Raw genomic sequence first — 17,531 nt, 5'->3', positions numbered from 1 at the left:
TGCACAAACGATAATACTACCTTTTCTTAGGTTGTCTCCCTATAGTACTTGCATAAGAATATCACAGATTAATTCTGCGCACAAGCTCAAAATTCTTGTTTACCTTCAGGGTCAGCGCCAGAACATACTTAGAGGGGGAATTAGTGAGTTAGAGGGGGGCAGGGACTGACCTATTGACGGGGGTGGGTGGGGGGGAGGTTACTAGCAGGAGCCTACCTTTTTTTAAAAATTTTTTATTTTTCACACCATAAAACACGTTAGCCATGATATACACTTTTTCATTTTCACACATATACAGTGATATTTTCTCCCCCCCCCCTCCCTCCTCCCAAACCACCCCCCCACCCCACCCTCATCCATTTTAGGTATGCCTACCTGATGTTGAGGCTATCCATCCAACGTGGGAAAAGAGGGCGCTCTTTTTATTGCGTCAAGATGACAGACGCTAATTACGCATCTGGGGCGGGTGGAGAGTCGCTAGTGTGCGTCAACCCAGACGCTACTGACACGGGAGGGAGTGGGGCGGGTCGAACGGCCAGTGATGTCCGTGACCATAAGGGGGGGGCAAGCACCTTGTTTGGGGGGGGGACAATGCCCACGGATGCCCCCCTTTGGTGCTGACCCTGCCTACCTTAATCAGATTGTCTCCAAAAGTCCAGGCTGAAAAGATTTCTCAGCTTATTTAATTTGGATAATGTACTCTTAATATTTGAATCATCTCTAGTCTGTCTCTAGTCCTTCAATCCTGTCTCCAGTCTGCTTTCTCCTTGCTGACCTCAACAAGATCCTCAACAATCTGTTAAGCGCAATATAAAGTTTGATCATGACCTGACATCAAAAGCTCGGACACCCAAAATTCCACAGTCAAGCACATTTGTTTTCAGTCAATTAATTTAGAATAGAATGAGGAAGCATTAAAGAGGGGATATAACCACAGAAAATAGAAGAGGGGTGAAGGTGGGGATAATGGAAAAGGTTTTTCTCCACTGTTAACATGGGAACAAAGAACCCCAAATTTATCTTTCATTGCATTTTAAAAATTCTAAACATTTTGTTAACTGAATTAAGGTTCTTTACTGTTCACTTTAAATTCAATTGACATTGTACTTTATAACACATGTCCCTCCAGCTTCACTTCTCCTTTTAATCTTTATTATTGTACTCCTTTGTTTAAGAGTATGCGACCTATCTTCAATATGCCAAGATGATAATGGTACATGATTAGCTAAGTGCTTTGATTCTGAATACAGCTCCCTGATTACACAAAACATTTAATTTGTCCTATTGTTCTATTGTCTGTCATCTATAGCCCTTTTTATGCTGAAACCCCCCATAATAGCTGACTCAAAATGGTGACAGAAGAGCAAGTAAGAGCACTAGAGGAGATCTGTGCAAGCAGGCTTAGAACTCAGGAAGATCTCCTGCACAACGTAATTGCCTCTGTTAACCATATGGGTTTTTATAAATTCGCATTCATGGGTCGTGGGCTGACGGTATCGTCACAAAATCATCAACCCTCCCCTTTGGAGCTGCTTTCAGCAGCATTCCTCTTACAGAGGAGGGGGGGGTGGTGGGAGAGAATGAGGTTGGTAGCCATGGTGAGGAGGTGTCCAGAGGTGATGAGGTTAGAGATTGTGATGGAGTCAGTGGCTTGATGCGTAGTGGTAGAGTCCTGTGGGAGGGGTCAATAGGAGGAGGTGTCTGAGAGCAGTTGATTGGCAAGATAGAGGTCCCTGCGCCAGACCACAACTATGCCACCCTTGTCGGTAGGTTTGATGGTGAGGTTGGGATTGTTGCAGAGAGAGTGGAGGGTAGAGCATTCTGAGGAGGTGAGGTTGGAATATGAGAGGGGTGTGGTAAAGTTGAGATGGTTGAGATGTCTCAGCAGCAGTTGGAAATAAAGAGGTCCAGAGTGGGCAGCTGGCCAGGACAAGGTGTCCAGGAGGAGGAAGAAGGGTTTAAGTGGGAGAAAGGATCCTGGGTGGGGGGGGGGGGGGCGGGTAAGAATCACGGTCATGGAAGTGGGCCCAAATGCGATGGAAGAATTCAGTATTGTGGCGTGGACAGAACTCATTGAGGTGTGGGCAGAGAAGGGGGTGGGGGTCGAAGGACCGAGTCTTCCGTCACAGAGAGGGGAGATAGTAAACACCAATCAGGGGTTGGAGGGTGTGGGGAGGAAAGGGAGGTGGAGGTTTTGGAGAACTGAGGGTAGAGGATGGAGGGGAAGTCAGAGGTGGAGGTAGGAGATGGGGGGAGGTTGGAAAGGGGAGGAAGGGGAGGTCAAAGGGGGGGGAGAGGAGGATGGGGGATAGCCAGAAAGAGGGGGGAAGATGAAGTCTGAGGGTTGGGGAGAACAGGGGGACAGATAGGGGGAGATGGGGGTGGAGTAGGGAGAGGTGCTGGAGTATAGAGAAGGAGTAGTGGGGGGATAAGTAAGTGGGATCCAGAAGCTAGATCAAGACTCCAGTCTATGTCGGGAGCCATATAGTAAGCGTCAGCATGGGAGTTTCCAGTGTCTTCTTTTGCAGGTAGCAACCTGTGTCAGGAGGTAGCAGTTGAAGCATCGAGTGCTCCGGTGAGTAGGAGCTCGGGCCCCGGGTTTGGAGTTGGCAGCCATGGTGTCAGGAGTTCGGTGGGGTCAGTGGCCAGGGCCCAAGTTGGAGGAGGCAGCCGTGGCATTTGGAGCTCTGTGTGGTCAGTAGCCGAGGTCAGTGTTCAGGTCAGCGGCAGTGGCATTGGGAGCTCCATCGGGTGGGCAGCTGAGGCCAGGGCTTGGTTCAGCAGCCATGGTGTTTGGAGCTCCAGAGGGTAGATGGTCGGGGCCAAGATGGGGATCCATGTAAAAGGTTGCAGAAGCTGCAGTCTCATGGAAGATGAGCTTATTATCCTTGATGGAGCCAACAGTTGAGTGCATGGATCTGGCAGAGGATGTAGTATAGAAAGGGTCCACTGCAGGCCATAGGCAGCGAAGTCCAGAGATGTGGCAGTAAGATTGAGAGTTGCCACTGATAACTCTGCATCAAGGTGAGAGTGGTGCTCAGGAGTCATCAGGACAAGCAGAGAGAGCAGCAGTTGATGCTGTGATGGTACCTGAGGTCCTAACAAGGGCCAAACTGTGAAGCCTGGAAACCACGAGGCAGAAGATGGTTGCAGAGGCAAGTAGAGAGGAAGGCAATGTGGCTGTGGTATTGAGACTGGTGAGTACATGTTCATAGAGCTTGAGAGTAGCAGGGGTTACAGATGGGGAGCAATGAGAGGAAACCCCACAGAACTCCCTTTGGAGAGCAGAAGTGAACTTCTTCAGGATAGGCATCCCTTGAAGAGTTTTCACAGAGTTGTTGGAGTCATTAGAAGTAAATCATGAAAATCTGTAGACACCGTGGTTGAAGTAAAAACACAAAATGCTGGAAAAGCTCAGCAGGTCAAACAGTGCCCTTTATGTAACAAAGGTAAAAATACATAACCGATGTTTCAGGGTTGAGCCTTCCATCAAGGTATGAGAGAATGTAGGCAGGCGTCTGAACCAAAAAACGGTAGGGGGAGGGGTGGCAAAGGCAGAAGATAATAGGTGGAGAAAGGAGGGAGGGGTCAGCAGCAATGAGGGGGAGGGGGATGGTTGAGTAGGTAAAGGGGAAGGGAGGGGAGAACTGGAAAGATAGGAAAGGGGGATGAGAAAGAAAAGGCAGCAAGTTTAGCCAAAAGCAGAGAAATCAAAGTTAATGCCATCTGGCTGGAGAGTGCCCAGGTGGAAAATAAGGTGTTGTTCCTCTAATCTGTGGGTGGTCAGGGTGGGATAGTACATAAAGCCTTGGACAGACATGTGAGTCTGGGAGTGTGACTCAGAATTGAAATGGTTGGCTACTAGACGGTTGCTTTTGTTGCGTATGGAAAGGAGATGCTCAGTGAAGTGATCTCTCAGTCTGTATCTGGTCTCTCCGATATAGAGAATGTCACAAAGCGTGCAGTAAATAAGTCCTCGGAATGTACAGGTGAAGTGTTGACGTCCCGGACCGTGGTGAGGGAGGAGATGTGGGTGCAAGTGTTGCACCTCCTGCAGCCTCAGGAGAAGGTGTCAGAGATCCGATGTATAGGGAGGGATGAGTCCACAAGGAAATCACGGAGGGAGCGGTTCCTGCGGAAAACTGAGAGGGGAGGAGAAGGAAAAATATATCTGGAGGTGGGATCCTGTAGCAAGTGCCGGAAATTCCGGTGGATAATGTGTTGAATGTGGAGGTGGGGTCATAGGTGAGGATAAGGGCGAATCTATTTTTATTGAGTCTGGGGACAGAGAGGGCTAGGGCAGGTAAGTGGGAAATGGAGGAGATGTGGGTGAGGGCTGAGTTGATGGCAGTGGAGGGGAAGCCAAGTTTGTGGAAGAAGACAGACATTTTGGAAGATGTGGACTGGAAGACCTCATCCTGGGAACAGATGCAGCAGAGATGGAGAAATTGAGAGAAGGGGATGAGGAAGTGTAATCAAGGTAGATGTGGGAGTTAAAGGGTTTGTGGTATAGGTCGGTGGAAACCTTGTCTCCTGAGATGGAGACAGAGAGATCCAGGAAGGGTAGAGTGTTATTGGAGATGAACCAGGTGAGTTTAAGGTGAGTGTAGTAAAGAGTTGTTTATCAGACCAAAGTGTACAATGGACATCTCCAAGGATCAGCATTTGAATCACGAGCACTTAAACCAAATGGGAACTCCACTGTATGAATGTGTCAATGGCACAATTTCCAAATGTACAAAGCCTGTGAATAGTGAAAAGGAAAGGTGTAGACTTTAGTGAGGCAGACCTTTGGAATGGATAGACATGCAGTTGATATTTGACACTGTAAATGTAATACAATTTTAAAATGAAATATAGTGGAAGGAATGAGATGAGGCTATACAAACCAGAAGGCACAATCGGAGAAGTAGTTTAAGTACAAAGTCATCTGAGGGTATGAATGCATAGAGTACTGAATATGGCAAGGCAAGTTGACTCCTCATTGATCTTCAACACAGGCGCACCCTGAGGATGCATGCTTAGCCCACTGCTCTATTTGATATACACCCATGACTGTGTGGCCAGGCACAATTCCAAAGCCACCTACAAGTTTGCCGATAACACCACAGCTGTCGGCAGAATCACAAATGGCAATGAGGATACGTACAGGAGGGAGATAGATCAGCTCATAGAATGGTGCAACAACAAACTTGCGCTCAATATCAGAAAAACCAAGGAGATGACTGTGAACTTCAGGAGGAAGTCAAGGAAACACGACCCAGTCCTCATTCGAGGGGCCAGTAGTGGAGAAGGTCAAAAACTTCAAATTCCTGGGTGTCAACATCTCCGAGTATCTGTTCTGGAGCCTTCATGTTGATGCAATCACAAAGAAGGCTCGCCAGCAGCTATACTTTGTCTGAGGAGATTTGGTATGTCACCGAAGACTCTCATAAACTTCTCCAGGTGTACTGTGGAGGGCATTCTGGCTAATTGCATCACTACCTGGTATGAATAAACCCCAGAGGGTTGTTAACTCAGCCTGTGACATCACAGGCACAAAACTTCACTCCACTGAGGAATCTACTTGAGGCAGTGTCTTATAAAAAGCAACCTCCGAGAATCTGTCCTGGAACATACGTCGATGCAATCGCGAAGAATGCTCGCCAGTGGCTAGACCCCCACCACCCAGGCCATGCCCTCTTCACTCTGCTACCATTGGGAAAAAGGTACAGGAGCCTAAAGACGAGCACTCAGCGGCACAAGGACAGCTTCTTCCCCACTGTCATCAGATTCCTGAATAATCAATAAACCAAAGGCACTGCCTTAGTTTTGTGGACTATTATTTTTGATTTTTCATAGTAATGTCATAAGATGGCGCGAATTATGAAGATTTACACTATGACGCTGCCACAAAATACTGAATTTCATGACTTGTCTATGTCAATAAATTCTGATTCTGAAAATAGATTAAACAAAGTGTTCCTCAGCCTTATTGAAGCATTTAATAAAAAGAACCAAGTTATGAATCCTTGTAAAATATTCTTGGGCCCATCACTGGATGCAGATCTCCAGTTGTGTCTGAAACAAAGATATAAAGAACTTGGAGTGGATGAGGAAGAGAGTGGCAGAAAATGATTTCAGGGATGAGGGACTTCAGTGATGTGGGAAGAATAGGCCAGAGTCTCCTTGGAACAGAAGAGGTTACACAAGGATCCAACAGCAACATTTAAAATCATGAAGAATATTGATAGGGTAGGTGGAGAAAAGCTGTTCCCTTTGGTGGAGGGTTCATAATCCAAGGGTCACAGAACAAAGGTGATTGCAAAAATGATATTAAGAAATACCCTTTGACTGAGAGAGCGACGGCAAGTTTAGTTATGCTGTTCAAAAAGAACTGGTCGAGAAACTGAAAGGAAAGAACTTTCAACACTGACAAAAGGGCAGGAAGTGCTACAAGTTAGAGTTGATGGGCTAAATCGACCCCTTCCATGATAAAACCACTTCATGTTTGCCCAATCCTGTAATTTGCTTCCATTGAGATTAAAAGAAGTATGTACAGAAATGAGTGCAACTGGTGAACAATCCAAATGGAGATAATTTAGCACAGATACACCAAAGGGCAATGCTTCCCTTATTTTATTACAATATTGTAATCTAAACATTGCTTTTACCAATTCCATTGCTCCATATAGTTTATCATTTTAATGTTCCGCATTAATTCTACTGTCCCATATCAAATGATATCTTAAAAAAACAGGGCCTGTATAAAAAAAGTTGCTCAACTTCTAATTTTTTAATTACCTGAAATGCTCACACACATTTAGCTTCACCCTACCAGAGATAATCACTTTGTTCCATCCATCCCTCTTACAATCTCTTCATTGAAAACTTGTTTTCTCACTTTTCCTGTTCTGATTAAGGGTTTCAAACCTGTTACGAACTAACAACCCTTTTGATTTTGTTGGCGACTAAAGAAACATTGTTAACACTAACAAAGGTACAGCAATGGCAAAACTTCACCAGATCATGGTAAATTTAAAATAAAAGTTGTTACTAAACCAATAATAATGACATTTCTTGCTTATCTCTAATTTAAAATCTAACTTAACCCCCACTATGTGCAAGTGTGTATGTGTGAAAGTCCCAAACTCTGAAAACTCCATTTTAAAACTTCAGCATCATTTTGCTCTTGCTTGAAGGTCTTAAATTCTCATTTCAGAAATAATTATGAAGCACTTTTAAATATCATATTTTCAGGCCTCTTTAACAATTTTTTTGATGATTTGTCTTTCAAAGAGATTTTCTTCTTAGGGAGGAGTCAAGTGATGGAGTAGTGGCCGGTCAGGGAATTCCAGCCCTCTCCGGAAAAGTGGAAAAAAAACACACAAAACACAAAGGTACAAGAGTAAAAATTAAAACAAAGTAAAAATAAAGGTGAGAAGAAAATGGCAGCGAAGAGAGAAAAGTCAAAAACAACGGGAAGAAGAGAAGATGAAAGAACGTCGGAAGAAGAAGGTGAAGGCCTTACCTGTCCGAGGAGGCCCGCCGCGGAGAGAGAAGCCCGCTCCCTCAGGTCAGTGGAAGTCCCAGGCTCGGGACTACAAAAATGGCTCACAGAGCCGAGTAAAAGTGCGCAACCGCGCATGCGCGAATCTTCGCGCATGCGCAATGCGCATGAAAAAAAACACACTGACGGGAGGGGGGAACAGCTGCGGAGTCGATCTCCACAGCTGAGAGAGACATCTGCAACACAGCAACAGGTGCAGAACAGAGAAAATAATGACAACAAGAAAGAAGAGGGTAAAAAGAAAACAAGGAAACAACAGATGGTCAACCCAGAGGAAGAAGAAGAAGAACAGAAAGAAATGGAAGAAGAAGAGAAAGGCAAGACAATGGATATATCTTTTTTTAAAGAATATATGGAATCAGTGAAAGAATGGCATTACAAGAATTTAATGAGATAAAAAGAAGAATTAAGAATGCAGAATAAAAAATGAATAAAATAGAAATGGTCATATCAGAGATAGGAAAAAGAGTGGAAAATGTGGAAGAATGAGAAATAATTGTAGAAATGGAAGTAGAGGACTTAAAAGAGAAATTAGAAGAATCTAATAAAAAAGTTAAAGAGGCACATGAGCTGTTAGCTCAGAAGATAGATATAATGGAAAACTATAATAGAAGAAATAATATAAAGATAGTGGGCCTTAAGGAAGATGAAGAAGGTAAGAATATGAGAGAATTTATAAAATATTGGATCCACAGGGTCCTAGGAAGACCAGAATTACAGGAAGAAATGGAAATAGAGAGGGCACATAGAACATGAGCCCCGAAACCACAACCGCAGCAAAAACCAAGATCCGTTTTAGTAAAATTTTTAAGATATCTCAACAAGAGAAAATATATTGGAGAAAGCAATGAAGAAAATAAGGGAAGACAAAAAGCCACTGGAATACAAAGGTCAAAAAATTTTTTCTATCCAGACATAAGTTTTGAACTCCTGAAGAAGAGGAAGGAGTTCAATACCGCAAAAACGATCTTATGGAAAAAAGGATATAAATTTATGTTAAAGTACCCAGCGGTACTTAAAATAGTTATTCCAGGGCAACAAAACAGACTATTCTCGGATCCAGAGGAAGCACGAAAATTTGCAGAACAACTACAAAACAAGCAGAGAGATGAAGACATGTAATGAGAGTAAAAATGACCACGAACTATATGTATGTGTGTGTATATATATAGGTATATATATATATAGATATATATATATATCTATATATATATATATAGATATATATATATATGGGTGTGTATGTATATATGTGTATACATGAGTGTAACCGTATTTAGAGGAAAATATATAGAGTATAGATAAGAATTAATAAGGGAATGAAAGGGAATAGAGGGAATAAGGAGGGAATTAAAAGAGTGACCTTTGTTATATATGAAAATTGAAATCTTTTCCGAGGGGGGGACTGGGTGGGGAGGAGTTACGGTCACTGCAAAATCAGTTGACGCTTGCGAGTGAATTCGCAAATCCAAATGGAGAGGGGAGATGTGGTTGCCCGGCAAGGGATAAAGGGCAACTCAGGAGGGGGAGGGGAGAATGGGGTTAAAGAAGTTTTAAGTAGGAAAATAAGGAAAATGTTTGATGTTTTAGAAATGTTGTCTTATAAAGTGTTCAAAACAAGAAAGCAGAAATGGATAAGAAGGAAAGGTGATGATGGAGAAACGGAAAGGGAAGATAAACAAGTATGAAATGGCTACGTTGAACTATATGACTTTAAATATTAACAGAATACATAACCAAATCAAAAGGAAGAAACTGCTAAATTTACTGAAAAAAGAAAAAATTGATATAGCATTTGTGCAAGAAACACATTTAACTGAATTGGAGCACAAGAAATTAAAGAGAGATTGGGTAGGACATGTAACAGCAGCGTCGTATAATTCAAAAGCAAGAGGAGTAGCTATATTAATCAGTAAAAATATACCAATTAAAATAGAAGAGGAAATAATAGATCCAGCAGGGAGATATGTAATGATAAAATGTAAGATATATTCGGAGTTTTGGAATTTACTCAATGTATATTCGCCTAACGAAGAAGATCAAAAGTTTATGCAAGATATTTTTTTGAAGATAGCAGATACGCAAGGTAACATATAAATAGGAGGGGATTTCAACCTTAATTTGGATTCAAATATGGACAAAACTGGGAAAAAAATTAACAGAAAGAACAAAGTAACCAAATTTATAATTAAATCAATGCAAGAAATGCAACTTTTGGATATATGGAGGAAACAACACCCAAAGGAAAAGGAATATTCATATTATTCGGGTAGACATAAAACATACTCAAGAATAGACCTATTTCTGTTATCAGCTCATATGCAAGATAGAGTAAGAAAAACAGAATATAAAGCAAGAATATTATCAGACCATTCACCCTTGATATTGACAATAGAGTTAGAGGACATCCCTCCAAGAATGTATAGATGGAGATTAAACTCCATCCTACTTAAAAGGCAGGATTTTAGAGAATTAATTGAAAGACAAATTAAAATGTACTTTGAAATAAATACAGAATCAGTGAAAGATAAGTTTATACTATGGGACATATTTTGAAATAAATATGTAATCAGTGGAAGATAAGTTTATACTCTGGGATGGAATGAAAGCGTTCATTAGAGGGCAAATAATAAGTTACGTAACCAAGATGAAGAAGGACTACAATCAGGAAACAGAGCAGTTGGAAAGGGAAATAGTAAATATAGAAAAAGAATTAGCAATGAAGGAAGATACAACTAAAAGAAGAGAATTGGCAGATAAAAAAATAAAATATGAAACACTACAAACATATAAGGTGGAGAAGAACATAATGAAGACAAAACAGAAATATTATGAACTAGGGGAAAAAACGCATAAAATTCTAGCATGGCAGCTTAAGACAGAACAAGCTAAGAAAATGGTATTGGCAACAAGAAAAAAAGACAAACAAATCACATATAATCCAACAGAGATTAATGAAAACTTTAGAGAATTCTATGAACAATTATACCAAACTGAAAACGAAGGGAAATAAGGCAAAATAGATGAATTTTTAACTAAAATTGAACTACTAAAATTACAAATAGAGGAACAAAATAAATTAACAGAACCATTTGAAATAGTAGAAATACAAGAGACAATAAAAAAACTACCAAATAATAAAACACCAGGAGAGGATGGATTCCCAATAGAATTCTATAAAACATTTAAAGATTTATTAATTCCTCCCCTTCTAGAAGTAATCAACCAGATTGACAAAACACAAAGCTTACCAGATTCATGTAAAACAGCAATAATTACAGTAATACCAAAGCAAGGGAAAGATCCACTCGCACCAGCGTCATATAGACCAATATCTTTACTTAACATAGATTATAAGATAATAGCTAAACTATTAGCAAACAGATTAGCAGATTATGTACCTAAAATGGTAAATCTAGACCAAACTGGATTTATTAAAAAAAGACAGACAACAGACAATATTTGTAAATTTATTAACTTAATTCATTCAGTAGAAGGGAGTAAAGTGCCAACAGTAGCAGTTGCTTTAGATGCAGAGAAGGCCTTTGGCAGAGTAGAATGGAATTATTTATTCAAAGTATTGCAAAAATTCAGTTTACCAGAGAAGTATATTAATTGGATTAAAGCATTATATAAGGGGCCATTGGCGAAAGTGACAGTAAATGGATATATATCAAAGCAATTTAATTTAAGCAGATCAACAAGGCAGGGATGCCCACTATCACCCTTATTGTTCGCGTTAGCTATAGAACCACTAGCAGAATTGATAAGAACAGAAAATAATATAAAAGGGATAAAAATAAAAGATAAGGAATATAAAATCAGTCTATTTGCGGATGATGTTATAGTATACTTAACAGAACCAGAACTATCAATAAATGAATTATATAAGAAATTGAAGGAATATGGAGAAGTGTCGGGTTATAAGATTAACGTAAATAAAAGTGAAGCAATGCCAATGAATAATGTGGATTTCTCAAAATTTAAGAAGGAATCACCATTCAGATGGCAAATGCAAGCAATAAGATACCTAGGTATACAAATAAATAAAAATCTCGGCCATCTATATAAACTCAATTATTATCCACTAATGAAAAAATTACAGGGCGATTTAGAGCATTGGAAAGATTTACCACAAACAGTAATAGGAAGGATAAACTGTATTAAAATGAACATTTTCCCAAGGATACTATACCTATTTCAGGCATTGCCAATACACTTGACAGAGAAATTCTTCAAGGAGTTAAAGAAAATAATAAGGAAATTTTTATGGAAATGGGGGAAACCGAGGATAGCACTAGATAAATTAACAGAATGGTATAAACAAGGAGGCTTACAATTGCCAAACTTTAAAAATTATTATAGAGCCGCACAATTAAGATACCTATCAGATTTTTATCAAACAAGGGAAAAGCCAGATTGGACTAGATTAGAACTAGATAAAATAGGGGAAAAGATACCTGAACACATATTATATAAATGGGATGAAAAATTGGTACAACGTAGGAGTTCTCCACTATTACATCATCTGCTCAATATTTGGAAGAAGATTCATGTAGAAAGGAATAAAACAAATTACCAATTACCAAAACTAATAATGACGCAAAATCAGTTACTCCCTTTTACAATAGATAACCTTTCCTTTAGAGAATGGGAGAAAAAAGGATCAAAAGAATAGAAAATTGTTTTTCAGGAAATAGATTATTATCCTTTGAACAAATGAAGGATAAATATAATATAACTCAAGATCTTTCTTTCTTTGGCTTGGCTTCGCGGACGAAGATTTATGGAGGGGGTAAAAAGTCCACGTCAGCTGCAGGCTCGTTTGTGGCTGACAAGTCCGATGCGGGACAGGCAGACACGATTGCAGCGGTTGCAAGGGAAAATTGGTTGGTTGGGGTTGGGTGTTGGGTTTTTCCTCCTTTGCCTTTTGTCAGTGAGGTGGGCTCTGCGGTCTTCTTCAAAGGAGGTTGCTGCCCGCCAAACTGTGAGGCGCCAAGATGCACGGTTTGAGGCGTTATCAGCCCACTGGCGGTGGTCAATGTGGCAGGCACCAAGAGATTTCTTTAGGCAGTCCTTGTACCTTTTCTTTGGTGCACCTCTGTCACGGTGGCCAGTGGAGAGCTCGCCATATAACACGATCTTGGGAAGGCGATGGTCCTCCATTCTGGAGACGTGACCCACCCAGCGCAGCTGGATCTTCAGCAGCGTGGACTCGATGCTGTCGACCTCTGCCATCTCGAGTACTTCGACGTTAGGGATGAAAGCGCTCCAATGGATGTTGAGGATGGAGCGGAGACAACGCTGGTGGAAGCGTTCTAGGAGCCGTAGGTGGTGCCGGTAGAGGACCCATGATTCGGAGCCGAACAGGAGTGTGGGTATGACAACGGCTCTGTATACGCTTATCTTTGTGAGGTTTTTCAGTTGGTTGTTTTTCCAGACTCTTTTGTGTAGTCTTCCAAAGGCGCTATTTGCCTTGGCGAGTCTGTTGTCTATCTCATTGTCGATCCTTGCATCTGATGAAATGGTGCAGCCGAGATAGGTAAACTGCTTGACCGTTTTGAGTTTTGTGTGCCCGATGGAGATGTGGGGGGGCTGGTAGTCATGGTGGGGAGCTGGCTGATGGAGGACCTCAGTTTTCTTCAGGCTGACTTCCAGGCCAAACATTTTGGCAGTTTCCGCAAAGCAGGACGTCAAGCGCTGAAGAGCTGGCTCTGAATGGGCAACTAAAGCGGCATCATCTGCAAAGAGTAGTTCACGGACAAGTTTCTCTTGTGCCTTGGTGTGAGCTTGCAGGCGCCTCAGATTGAAGAGACTGCCATCCGTGCGGTACCGGATGTAAACAGCGTCTTCATTGTTGGGGTCTTTCATGGCTTGGTTCAGCATCATGCTGAAGAAGATTGAAAAGAGGGTTGGTGCGAGAACACAGCCTTGCTTCACGCCATTGTTAATGGAGAAGGGTTCAGAGAGCTCATTGCTGTATCTGACCCGACCTTGTTGGTTTTCGTGCAGTTGGATAATCATGTTGAGGAACTTTGGGGGACATCCGATGCGCTCTAGTATTTGCCAAAGCCCTTTCCTGCTCACGGTGTCGAAGGCTTTGGTGAGGTCAACAAAGGTGATGTAGAGTCCTTTGTTTTGTTCTCTGCACTTTTCTTGGAGCTGTCTGAGGGCAAAGACCATGTCAGTGGTTCCTCTGTTTGCGCGAAAGCCGCACTGTGATTCTGGGAGAATATTCTCGGCGACACTAGGTATTATTCTATTTAGTAGAATCCTAGCGAAGATTTTGCCTGCAATGGAGAGCAACGTGATTCCCCTGTAGTTTGAGCAGTCTGATTTCTCGCCTTTGTTTTTGTACAGGGTGATGATGGTGGCATCATGAAGATCCTGAGGCAGTTTACCTTGGTCCCAACAAAGCTTGAAAAACTCATGCAGTTTGGCATGCAGAGTTTTGCCGCCAGCCTTCCAGACTTCTGGGGGGATTCCATCCATACCTGCTGCTTTGCCACTTTTCAGTTGTTCGATTGCCTTATATGTCTCATCCAGGGTGGGAACCTCATCCAGCTCTAGCCTTAGGGGCTGTTGAGGGAGCTGGAGCAGGGCGGAATCTTGGACTGAGCGGTTGGCACTGAAAAGAGATTGGAAGTGTTCTGACCATCGGTTGAGGATGGAGATCTTGTCGCTGAGGAGGACTTTGCCGTCTGAGCTGCGCAGCGGGTTTGGACTTGGGGTGAGAGGCCGTACACAGCCTTTAGAGCCTCGTAGAAACCCCTGAAGTCGCCAATGTCCGCGCTGAGCTGTGTTCGTTTGGCGAGGCTAGTCCACCACTCATTTTGGATCTCCCGGAGTTTGCGCTGAGATAACTCAAGATACAGTGTTGGCATATTACCAATTGAGATCCTACTTGAAGGACAAATTAGGAAGTAGTCTGAGGTTACCAGAGGGAAGTAACTTTGAATATGTGATTACAGATACAATGACAATCAAAAGATTTATAACAAATATGTATATTAAACTGCAAGAAAAGGAGAATGAGGAAACAAATGGTAAAACTAAACAAAAATGGGAACAAGATTTAAATATAAAGATAAAGAAGGAAACATGGGAGAAGTTATGCTCTGGAACGATGAGACATACAATAAATACGAGGTTACGTATGATACAATATAACTGGATACACAGGCTATACATTACACCTCAAAAGTTAAATAAATGGGACCCAACAGTATCTGACAGATGTTTTCGTTGTAAAAAAGAAATGGGAACAACAATTCATGTAATCTGGACATGTGAGAAAGTAGAAAAATTTTGGGAAGATCTAAACCAGATATTAAATAAAATTACAGAAAACAATATACTAAAAAACCCAGAGATCTTCCTCCTAAGTAACATAAAAAATAAAGAATTTGGACTTGATTTTGATGGTGCACAAAAAAGATTTGTTAAGATAGCTCTAGCCGTAGCAAAAAAATGTATTATGTCAACCTGGAAATTGGAAGATAATTTGAGAATACAACAATGGTATGTAGAAATGAATAAATGTATTCCATTAGAAAAAATAACATATAATTTAAGAAATAATATTGAAATATTTGAACAAATATGGGAGCCATACATGAAACACAATAGAGAAAACCTACTGGGGACATCTACCACCTAAATTAACGAAAGGAGAAGGAAATGAAAAGAATTGACTCAGTGGAATTTCTTGTTTATTTTTATTGAATGACAACATTGTTTGACTGGTTTAATGTGTCTTAGATTTTGTACTTTAAATGAATGGGGGGAGGTAGGGAGGATGGGATGGGAGGAAGGAGGGGGGGAGAAAATGATGCTGTATATATTTGAAAAGGAAAATGTATGTATCTTGGTCAGTGTGGTTTATGGTGTGAAAAATAAAAAAATTTTTAAAAAAAGATTTTCTTCACACAAGTGTTTTCTTCTCTTGAATGAAGACTCTGGAATCTGTGTTCCAAATAAGGAAACTGTCCTCTTTATCTTAAAGAGACAGTCAGAAGTGGGCTTACTTATTTCAAAGCCACTTATTCTGTTTTCCCCTTTTCAGGAGTAACATAGGCAGTTTTTTTCCCCCCTTTGCAGGAAATATTGCTGCTTTCAATCCTGTCTGAACGGGATAGTAAGTTCCCTTAAACTGACTTCTTTTCCTCTGATTTTGATAAAATATTTCTTGCGAATCTCTCATGTCACATGGTACATTACATCATTTTTGTCTGAAGTTCATAATGGCTCTTGACACTTATGTACTAAAAGCATCTCTGTCCACTTACTTACAGAATCAAAGTAATTAACTTTGTTTGATGTTTCTCTAATGTTTCTGGGCTGTCTGGAATTTCTAACAAAATGGCTTCTTGTAAAAGCAAGCAAAAAAAATCCATTGTTCCACTTATCTCAAGAACCAACATGAAAACCTTTCATCTCTACTCCTTACAATGCAACAACAGATTCTTTGGCTTTCAAACAGGCTTCTGTGGTCAATTGTGTTAAAATGCAAATGCATTTGTTGATGCCGAAAAGAATCATGTGTGTCTGTAGAATGTAAATAAGCCCTGTCCACCCAAAACTAACTTATACTAAGTTATATATACGAATTATAGTTTTAGATTAGACATTGGACTAAAGATTAATCATAACACATTCATCACAAACCTGAAAAGTGAACACACAGTTTCTCTTTACAGATGTTGCTTGACCTGCAGAGTATTTAGAGCATTTAAATTATTACTTTTTTATGGACCTTTGTAAGGGAAATTGCTTACTTATCATACTCACTCACATGACAACTCGGTCTTCACATCCTTGTAATGGACTGGGACCTAATTCAGGCCATCAGATTTGGGTGATTCTTATCCAGAACTTCTATGTTCAATAAAAATTTGCATGGGAGTTTAAGTTTAAGAAGGAGACCTTAGTATAGATCATGAGCCAAGGCAAAGAAGTAAATTTTAACAAGAAAGGTGGATATTTCTTTTTTCAGTGAACTATTACCAGAGTCTGTGGTCTAGACAAAATGGTAAAACTACATTATAGAATTGACATAAATACAGAGTATGGAAGTCATTTATGCAATTATACTGACTGTCTCACAAAGCTTACAGAATTTAAGCTTTTATTCTCCAATTTGGGGAATAGTTCTGACAAAGTGTAATGTTAACCTGTCCCTTTTCAAATACATTTTTCAGGATATTTTCATCATCTTGTGTTCATTACAAGATTCCTGTAACTATTTTTTTCGTGTAACTAAATTTTATTTCATTTTTTATGATCTGTACTAAAATGTTAATAATATTCTGTCGTGCTAGGAATAACTTTAAGCATTGAACTGCTTCACAAAATCATGGGATGTTAACAGAAGGGTAGGGGGCCATTTGTCCCATTGAGACTGTGCTGGCTTTGTGCAAAAGCATTCAAGCTCATCCACTCCTCTGCTGTACAATGCATACCTGATTTATTTTGTCTTACCTCATTCTTCTTAGCAAAATATAACAATTCATATTTCTCAGCATTAAATTTTTCACTCTCATCTGTGCACTCCACCAGCCTGTCTATATTTTCTTAATGCTTCTGTCTTCATGACAGCATCTGCAAATTCAGAAAATGCATTATGTAACCTCAAACAAAACTCATCAAAGGTTCTTGTACCAACCCCTTATGTCATTTCATATACATATCACAAATTAATACAAATATAAATCAAAAAACGTATCCATATTTGTTTATTTAACAATATTTCTTAAAAATAATTCTGGATAGAAACTAAGTAAACTACATTAAACAATCCTTTGGTCTAAACAAAAGGTAAATTCTGTATACTTTAATGATATGATCTATGACAACCATATTTAAATATTAACAAGTTAATCTAAAATAAAGAAAAAAAGAAACAAAAAAAAACTAAAACTAAATCTAATCTAACCCTTTCTTCTAATCAAAGTTACCTTGTAAAAATATGGATCAAATAGCG

The sequence above is a fragment of the Narcine bancroftii genome, chromosome 4 (assembly GCF_036971445.1).
Source record: "Narcine bancroftii isolate sNarBan1 chromosome 4, sNarBan1.hap1, whole genome shotgun sequence".
NCBI lineage: Eukaryota > Metazoa > Chordata > Chondrichthyes > Torpediniformes > Narcinidae > Narcine > Narcine bancroftii.
The sequence above is the reverse complement of the archived record's forward strand: the minus strand, read 5'-3'. Positions refer to the sequence as shown.